Source organism: Biomphalaria glabrata, chromosome 11, assembly GCF_947242115.1.
Source record: "Biomphalaria glabrata chromosome 11, xgBioGlab47.1, whole genome shotgun sequence".
Taxonomy (NCBI): domain Eukaryota; kingdom Metazoa; phylum Mollusca; class Gastropoda; family Planorbidae; genus Biomphalaria; species Biomphalaria glabrata.
Genome location: NC_074721.1, coordinates 16,488,370 through 16,499,121, shown reverse-complemented (window position 1 = coordinate 16,499,121; position 10,752 = coordinate 16,488,370).

The window sequence follows — 10,752 nt, the reverse complement described above, 5'->3', positions numbered from 1 at the left end:
ACAGACACAGAGATAAATAAACACAATAAAAGGACTTTACAGACACAGAGATAAATAAACACAAGAAAGGACTTTACAGACACAGAGATAAATAAACACAAGAAAGGACTTTACAAACACAGAGATAAATAAACTCAAGAAAGGACTTTATAGACACAGAGATAAATAAACACAAGAAATGACTTTACAGACACAGAGATAAATAAACACAAGAAAGGACTTTACAGACACAGAGATAAATAAACACAAGAAAGGACTTTACAGACTCAGAGATGAGGTAATGAAACAAATTGAAAGACTGAACAAAACATTGCTGCTGCAGGTGAGAACGGATAAATTCGTTTATATTCATACAGTTCACTAATGCCTTCCATCCTTCCATCCACTTTACATGTACTACAGTAAAATTCTTAGACACCCAGATAGACCTAACCGAAAATTCTCTGTTAATATCTACCCATTTGAAAGATATTGAGAGTCATAGCTAGCTACTATACTCATCATCACATCTATTCCTTTAATCTATTAAACTGTGAGGGCACCACATAAGATCTGTCAACCGTCTTTCTCCATTCCTCTGTCCTTAACCTTCGTTGTATGTTCCTTCACTGACAGGCCTGTCCATTCTTGGATGTTGTATGTTCCTTCACTGACAGGCCTGTCCATTCTTGGATGTTGTATGTTCGTTCACTGACAGGCCTGTCCATTCTTGGATGTTGTATGTTCCTTCACTGACAGGCCTGTCCATTCTTGGATGTTGTATGTTCGTTCACTGACAGGCCTGTCCATTCTTGGATGTTGTATGTTCGTTCACTGACAGGCCTGTCCATTCTTGGATGTTGTATGTTCCTTCACTGACAGGCCTGTCCATTCTTGGATGTTGTATGTTCCTTCACTGACAGGCCTGTCCATTCTTGGATGTTGTATGTTCCTTCACTGACAGGCCTGTCCATTCTTGGATGTTGTATGTTCGTTCACTGACAGGCCTGTCCATTCTTGGATGTTGTATGTTCCTTCACTGACAGGCCTGTCCATTCTTGGATGTTGTATGTTCCTTCACTGACAGGCCTGTCCATTCTTGGATGTTGTATGCTCGTTCACTGACAGGCCTGTCCATTCTTGGATGTTGTATGTTCGTTCACTGACAGGCCTGTCCATTCTTGGATGTTGTATGTTCCTTCACTGACAGGCCTGTCCATTCTTGGATGTTGTATGTTGGTTCACTGACAGGCCTGTCTATTCTTGGATGTTGTATGTTCCTTCACTGACAGGCCTGTCCATTCTTGGATGTTGTATGTTCCTTCACTGACAGGCCTGTCCATTCTTGGATGTTGTATGTTCCTTCACTGACAGGCCTGTCCATTCTTGGATGTTGTATGTTCCTTCACTGACAGGCCTGTCCATTCTTGGATGTTGTATGTTCCTTCACTGACAGGCCTGTCCATTCTTGGATGTTGTATGTTCGTTCACTGACAGGCCTGTCCATTCTTGGATGTTGTATGTTCGTTCACTGACAGGCCTGTCCATTCTTGGATGTTGTATGTTCCTTCACTGACAGGCCTGTCCATTCTTGGATGTTGTATGTTCCTTCACTGACAGGCCTGTCCATTCTTGGATGTTGTATGTTCGTTCACTGACAGGCCTGTCCATTCTTGGATGTTGTATGTTCGTTCACTGACAGGCCTGTCCATTCTTGGATGTTGCCTTCCCATTGCTTTCTGTCTTCCTCATCTTCTTCCTGATACTGTTCGCTGAAGGAGGGTCTTTGCGAGCCTCTTAAGACATTACAAATTATGAAAAAGAAATTCTATTCATTTTAATAGCACACAACGCAGGGTACCACTGGTCTTCTCATATCTCACAGCGATATAAACGAAGATGGTACCACTGGTCTTCTCATGTCTCACAGTGATACAACGAATAGGGTACCACTGGTCTTCTCATGTCTCACAACGATACAACGAACAGGGTACCACTAGTCTTCTCATATCTCACAGCGATATAAACGAAGATGGTACCACTGGTCTTCTCATGTCTCACAGTGATACAACGAATAGGGTACCACTGGTCTTCTCATGTCTCACAGCGATACAACGAACAGGGTACCACTGGTCTTCTCAGGTCTCACAGCGATACAACGAACAGGGTACCACTAGTCTTCTTAGGTCTCACAGCGATACAACGAACAGGGTACCACTAGTCTTCTCATGTCTCACAGCGATACAACGAACAGGGTTCCACTGGTCTTCTCATGTCTCACAGCGATACAACGAATATGGTACCACTGGTCTTCTCATGTCTCACAGCGATACAACGAACAGGGTATCACTAGTCTTCTCATGTCTTACAGCGATACAACGAATAGGGTACCACTAGTCTTCTCATGTCTCACAGCGATACAACGAACAGGGTACCACTAGTCTTCTCATGTCTCACAGCGATAGGACGAATAGGGTACCACTAGTCTTCTCATGTCTCACAGCGATACAACGAACTGGGTACCACTAGTCTTCTCATGTCTCACAGCGATACAACGAACAGGGTACCACTAGTCTTCTCATGTCTCACAGCGATACAACGAACAGGGTACCACTAGTCTTCTCATGTCTCACAGCGATACAACGAACAGGGTACCACTAGTCTTCTCATGTCTCACAGCGATACAACGAACAGGGTACCACTGGTCTTCTCATGTCTCACAGCGTTACAACGAATAGGGTACCACTGGTCTTCTTATGTCTCACAGCGATACAACGAACAGGGTACCACTAGTCTTCTCATGTCTCACAGCGATACAACGAACAGGGTACCACTAGTCTTCTCATGTCTCACAGCGATACAACGAATAGGGTACTACTGGTCTCTTCATCTATTTTACACAGCGATACAACGATACGGTTACATCAACACCCTTTAAAAATAAATATATTTATATGTCAGGCTTCATTCAGCTTCAGGTGACTTAAAATCAGCGCACTGTTCTTTAATAAGCTGGGGAGAAACATTTCACCCTTTTCATATTTATCTCACAGTCTTTTTTTAACACCTTATTTGACAATCAAACATTTACAAAGAGCTGATACATAAATTGAATGCAATAAAAACATATATTAAAACTTAGTAATGATTCCCTGTCAATCTGTATAGGAAAATCATCAACAAGGGACACATTAAACAGCATGTTTCATGGCCTAGTATGGCCAATATTGGCCTAAATTCACACATCATGTATTAACATCGTCGGGTAAGCAATAAGATGCCACGTATAGCTCTAACTGAAATGTTAACGTTAATCCTATGCAACTTGGTTGAGACACAAAAGACAAATAGAGAATGTAGCATAATTGATAGCTATTCTTATAGTAGGCAGTTAGATTTAGCAAGAGTCTTGTAGAAATAAAACTACGCATGTTGTATTCTGATTGAATAGCACTCAATTATCTTTGATACAACATTTCTTAAAATAAAGCTGCACATGTTTTAATCTACTTGAATACCAGGCATTCAGATTTAACAATTCTATTATGTACATTCATTGTAATTAATTTAATAGCAGGCAATTACCTTAAAAAAAATTGTTGAAAGAAAACAGGCCAGTTACTTGTGTATTTGAATAGTTGCAGATTTGCCTTAACAATTTTTTTTTACAAATAAAATAGTAAAGTAGTTACGAATTCAATAGTTTGAAATGAGCGCCAACAAAGGTTTTTATTATGCTGCTAGTGCACCAACAAATCAATACTTCCTTGCTAAGCCTACCATAACAATTGAGGGGCCTTATGCGCAATGGATTGAACGTGGCCCCGCGTAGGGATAAGGATAAGTAAAATTTATGATTTTGTATTACAAAATAAATTCCTCCTTACATTACATTTTTATTAAAAGAAAGCTGACAATGCCGTTTTTTTTATCGCGCGTAGAATTAACGTTTACCATATCGAATGATACCCCAAAATGACAGTTTTGTCTATTTTTAAGGAGACTTTTACGATTTTCCAGAGATTTTTAATAATTTCAGGAGATTTCCAAGAGCTCCTGAAAAATAAGGAGACCACAGGAAATCTTATAATTAATATCTTATAATTGCTTAATGTAATAATTTAAATCTAGAATTAACGTGGGCCTAGCTAAGCCCATTGCGGCCGCATAGGTTGCAGTGGCCTAAGGGCGGCCCTGCTTACTTGCCTATCTCTTACAAACATAAGAACAAGCTCGTTCATTAATATGTTTGTACTTATTTTCCTGTTGCTTTGTATGTTCAGAATGGTTTCGAAGGTTGTCATGGCTGCGGTTGTGATGGGGATAGGCTCCCATTGTCTATACAATACTTCTAAAGGCACGCGTCTCAGATAGCCTCTGACAACTAAGTCCAGCACCAGGCCTGCTAGTGTGGCTTAAAATACTAAGCCCTGCGAAACTCATCTTACTAACAGATGATGGGGTGAAGGCGGATACCTGGCACCACAAATCCGTAAGCTTCGGGCAGATGGAGCTCGTCAGACTGGTAAGGCTATTCATCTAGGAGAGGGGTACTCTGACTTCAAACCCCTGCTCTTTTCGGTAATAAAGCTTCAGGAGAAAACCTCGAGCCCCTTAGGCTTTGGGAGTATCAACTATAAAATTCTCCCCGACAGCTTCTGCAACTGAATTGGTGCCAAATGTAACGCGGGGCGTTCCTTTGGATCTTATCAGCAATGTCGTGACAGGGATCATGTCGCATGTGTCACCCATGATCCCTTTATCTAAAGCCCAAGAATGCGCACAAGAGAGGAAACTCTTCTGCTGCTGCAAAGCGGCTAAAACAAAAATCCATTGTCTTCCGAGACAGAAGAAGCCATATATGTTCAGAATAGACTTTTGATATTTTAAATGTATTGACTTTTTTGTATACCAATATTAAAACTACGTTAAGTGTGTGTACAAATATGAAAATCATTTAATTAATCAATATGTGATAAATTTCTAAATTTCAGATTTACATTTTACATTGATAACGACATATCATTTATCCTTCTAACACAACAGACAATTACTCTCCCTCTCACAGTACATTACTGAAGTATTCGGGTCCATCTGTGCTGTGAAGCGCAACGTGCAGGAATATGCCAGTATGTTCAAGATGGGTGTCTTTATTAGCGACGGAGGCATCGTCATTCCAGCTTGTGTCTACGACGTAAATACAATGTAGGTCAAGGACGGTAAATGAAAATAATGTAAATTTCCCCCTTTCAGACCTTGCGATCTAAAGGGCAGATAATGTAAAGGTCATCTGGTTCTGTGGCCCACGTTTAACGAGCAGAGTGACATGTGTTCAGCACAACGACCAACCGCCTTTACTTTTACCCTAGTAATGTCAGGTACCCATTAGAGGCGGGTGGACTCAGAGGCCCCCAAGGATCCCGATTTAAAAAATCTCAATCTTCATCAGAAATTTAAACCCGGGACCCCGGTTTGGTAGCCAAGCGCTTTACCGCTCAGCCAGCACGCCTCCTCCTATTCCTCCTTTATGTATTCCTCGTTTAGATTTTTTGGACGTTGCGGCCTTTGATTCCGCAAATCTCTTGCGACATTTAGTCACGACTTTGCTGAGGAGAGGGGGAGGCAAGTGAATGTCAGATAAAGAATTTTCTGTTCCGTTTAGATCTCGAAAACTGGAAAATATCGTGAAAATCCGACATCATAATAGTTTAGAACATTCAAAGTTCTGATTCAACGGCTACGTTTTCTTGTTTCTGAATGCCAAAAACCAAATTTTAAAGAATACTTATGCAAGCAGTTTTTTCATAAAAATACACCACTTTTACTACTATTAACTATTAATAGTAACAAACAAGGAAGGCTACATAGTAGGGAAGACACCCACGCGCCACACTTTTTTTTACACAATTGTATTGCTAAGTTAAGTTAGTTCTATTATACTCACTACTACATTAACACACAAAAATGTTTTTTTTTTTTAATGAGAAAAATCAATTTAGTATGCATATAAGTCAACATAATTTAAAAGAACAATTAATAAGTAGTTTTTCATATTATTGCGTGAACTGCAGCCATGCATTACATCAGTGCTAGTCGACCGGCGGCGTAGCATATAACGCTATTTTGCTGGGCCGCCTTAGGCCACTGCAACCTATGCGACCACAGTGGGCCCCGCACTTTCATAGAACCTGCACTTTCATAGGACCCGCACTTTCATAGGACCCGAGCTAATTCAAGGTGTATAAATTATTAAATTAAACCATTATATAACTTAAAACAGATTTTTCGCGCCCTCCTGACGATTTACCAGGAGCTCCTGGAAATCTCCCGAAATTGCACAATTTACGAAATAGTCCTAAAATATACGGAAATATATAGACCAAAAATGTCATTTTGGGGTGTCATTCAATATGAAAAACGTCAATCCTACGCGCGACATCTGACAGACGGAAAGATGGACATTTTGCAAGTCATGCATATTAACCAATGACTTAAATTCTGCCAAGTCACTGGTTTTCCTGGCTAGCTCAGGCAACCCATTCCATGCTCTAATAGCACTAGGGAAGAAGGAGTATTTGTACAACTTAGTCCTAGCATATGAGATGAGGAGTGTACCTTTATCTTTGTGTCTTTCTGAGTATTTTATTAAATTTTGTTTTTGTATTTGAAGATTATGGTTAAGTGTTTTATGTATAATTGTTACTTTACCTTTGAGTCTTCTGTCCTGAAGGCTTTCTAAATTTAGTGATTTTACTAAAGGTGTTACTCTAGTCAAGTGTGAATATTTGTTTGTTATGAATCTCACTGCACTATTTTGTGTCTGTTCTAGTTTCTTAATGTTTTCTTGAATTGAGGGGTCTCAAACAGAGGATGCATATTCTATTATTGGCCTAACCAAGGTTAAATAACATTTTAGTTTTATGTTCCTGTTGATGTGTGTTTTATATAGGTTGCACCAATCGGTGTTTGGGAGTAACATCCCTTGTAACTGTTGTTGTCAACCAATATGGCGTTAGATTAAACAGCTGATTTCATGTCTTATAAGTTCTATCCAGAGTCTTGTTATTATTCGTTCATAATAATCAACATGGTGGCAGCGGTAACAAGAATTATATTTAAATTTATATCAGTGATACAAATCTAGTTAAATTAAGAAAAAAAAATAGAGCTAAAGTGTAGATCTAAAATCTAGTAGATTCCAGAGTCCCAGTCTTTAGTCTAGAATCTAGAATTAGAATATATATCGAGAGGCTCGGGGTTATTCAGTTACGGTAGATATACTAGAGTGAAGTTTTCATTAAAGATGGCAGAAGGTCTACTTAAACCACCAACAGAGTTAAATGTGACTGAAGGTTATGTCAGTGAAAACTTTCGCCAATGGAAAAAGACAAGTGGAACTGTTTCTGTAAGCAAAAGGAGCTGAAGAAAAACCTAAAATCAGACAAAAAGCAATAATACTACATTGTGCTGGACCTCAGGCCCAAGAGATTTGCGAGCAGTTGCAGTATGATGAGAATGAAGACGTGAATGACCCGCAAATATTACTAAAGAAATTACACGACTATTGCAACCCCAGAAAAAATGAAGTTCTGGAAAGTTTCAGATTTTGGAACATAGAAAAGGTGTCATCTTGTGATGTGTTCATTACGCAGCTTAGAGCTCAGGCTGAAAAATGTAATTTCAAGGAAAAGGATAGAATGATTAGAGACAAAATCGTATTCTCCGTGGAGAAAAGACTGCAGGAGAGATTATTGAATCGCGATGATCTTACATTGAAGAAGTGTTTAGATATATACCAAAAATATGAGCAAACCGCAAAAGGATTGGCAGAGATAAATAAGGAAGCTGTCGTGAAAATAGATAAGATAGAACAAAAGAAAACTGACAACAGAAACAACCTAATAGATTGCTGGTTTTGCGGAGGCAGACATGCAGTGAACAGAACTTCATGTCCGGCTAGGGGCAAAATTTGCAATAAATGCAAAGGTAAAAACCATTTTGCAGTTAAGTGTAAAACTAAGAATAAAATACATATGCATAATGCTATGGATGAATTTGACCAAGAGGAACAATTAAACTCAATAAATGTGTTAAACATAAATAGGGACAGAATGACAGCACTATTCATGATAAATAGTCAACAAATAAGATTTCAGCTGGACACAGGAGCAGATGTCAACATTATATGTAATAAATATTGTTACAAATGACCAGTGACAGGAAGAGGTTAACGTGTGACCCCGACGAGATAACACATCAGCGGGTGTTCCCTGGAATGTACATGTATAAACAGAGACAGGATGTGACGTGTCCTTACGTGTTATTCCAGAAGGTACTAAAAATGTCCAGTGACAGATAGAGGTCACAACTTGTGACCCTGGCTGGATGACACTGCAGCCGATGTTTTCTGGAATCTACATGTATAAACAAAGACAGGATGTGACGTTTCCTCACTTGTTATTCCAGAGAATACTAGCCGTGTTTGTGCAACTTTGGACAAGCGATTAGGGACTCTATATAAGCCAGAAAGTTAATGTGAAAGTGAGTCGTATGGAGTCGTATGGAGTCGTGAGTGAGCCGTTACAGTCGATACAGACTATGTAAGACGTGTGCGGCTCTGTGGAAGAGAAATGTGTACGACTCGATGCAAGTTAACTAGGGTAGAGTTAACTGGAGTGGACTACTGTCGTTAAAGTCTATACAGCGAACTACAGTGGACTTGAGCCGTTACAGTCGATACAGTCGATGTAAGACGTGTGCGGCTCTGATTCGGTAGACTTGAGTACGACTTGGTTCAGCTTTGGGAGACCTGGAGCGACACTGGGAAGTGTGTCGTTGGTCTGTTCTGTGGAATACGGCTCGAGGAAAGTTGAGAAGGGATGAATTGCAACGAAGTGAAGAGATGAATTGCAACGAAGTATAGCTAACTGTAAACTGACAGATATTGTACAGTCTTCTACGCTACATGTTACAGTAACGAATTGTTAGAGTTAATAGTCATTAAAGTTATATGAAACTGAAAGTTTAGTCGTCAAGTTCTTTGCTGTGTTTTTATTTGTGTGCCAACTAATACATCTAGCCAGAAAATTCAGAAATACGTAACAATATGTTAAAAAGACACAAATTAAGAAGACTGTTCAAACATTAGCAATGTGGAATAATTCCAAATTAAAAACTGAGGGCACTGCTAACTTAATAATAACAAATCCTAAAAACAAAAAGAATTACTTGGTAACATTCACAGTTGTAGAGAACCACTATCAATGCTTATTAGGCCGTAAAACATGCCAAAGTTTAAGTCTGATCACATTAAATGAAGATAGATTCATATCACAAGTAAAAACAATGGATTGTCATCTGGGAGATTTAGGTGAAACATCATTAACTGTCAGTGAGAACATAGCTCCGGTGGTATCACCTTGTCGCAATATACCATTTGCATTTCAAAAGAAGGTGGAAGCAGAAATAGAGACATTAGTAAAAAGGAAAATATTAATTCCTGTAAATGAACCAACAGATTGGGTCAGCCAGATGGCTGTGGTTCAAAAGCCAAATGGGGATTTAAGGATCTGCATTGACCCAAGACATCTAAACACTGCTTTAAAAAGAGAACATTTTAAGTTACCAACTTTGGAAGCTGTAATGCCACAGTTCCTAAATGCTAAAATATTTTCTAAATTAGACGTAAAGGAGGCTTACTGGCATGTACGTCTAGATGAAAAGTCTAGTCTACTAACTACCATGATCACACCATATGGGCGGTACAGATGGTCAAGACTGCCTTTTGGACTAAGTGTAAGTGGAGAAATATTCCAGAAGAAGTTAACAGAAGCATTGTTAGGATTAGAAGGATGCATTAATGTGGCTGATGATATTGTGATTGTGGGATGTGGGCAGTCCAAAGAAGAAGCAGAAAAAGATCACTCTGACAAACTGAAGAGATTAAGAGAGAGATGCAAAGAGAAATGCATTAAATTAAATGAAACAAAAACAGTAGAGAAAAAAGACCAGATAAGTTTCATGGGACACTGCATTAGTGTGCAAGGCATAAAGCCTGACACAAAGAAGATCAAAGCTATTCTGGAAATGAAGAAACCAGAAAATAGCCAGGAAGCAAGAAAACTATGTGCAGTATTTGTCAAAATTTTTGAACAATCTAGCCGAAGTGTCTCAACCATTAAGAGAACTAACAAAGAAAGATTGCAATTTTAGATGGACTGAAAAATGTGAAGAGGCATTCAACAACATAAAAACAATGATTACAAATACTCCAGTCCTTATATTCTACAACCCTGACAAGAAACTTGAAATACAAGTGGACAGTAGTCAACATGGACTTGGAGCTGTACTAATGCAAGAAGGACAACCAATAGAATTTGCCTCTAGAGCATTGACACCAACTGAAAAACGGTGGGCTCAGATTGAAAAAGAACTACTTGCTGTAGTTTTTGGACTAGAAAGATTTAATCAATATACATTTGGAAGACATGTAATAATAATAAATGATCATAAGCCACTTGCAAACATCTTAAGGAAGCCTCTAAACCAGGCTCCAAGAAGATTACAAAACTTGATGTTGAGGAGCAATCGTTATGATTTCTCATTTCAGTGGGTAGAAGGAAACAGTTTACACATTGCTGACACATTATCACGACTTTGCAATCAAGAGGAGAAGCAAGATGAAGTTTTTAACATATGTCAGACAAAAGTTGTGGACATACCGGATCCATTATTAGAAAGAATAAAACAAGAAACAGACTTAGATGACACATT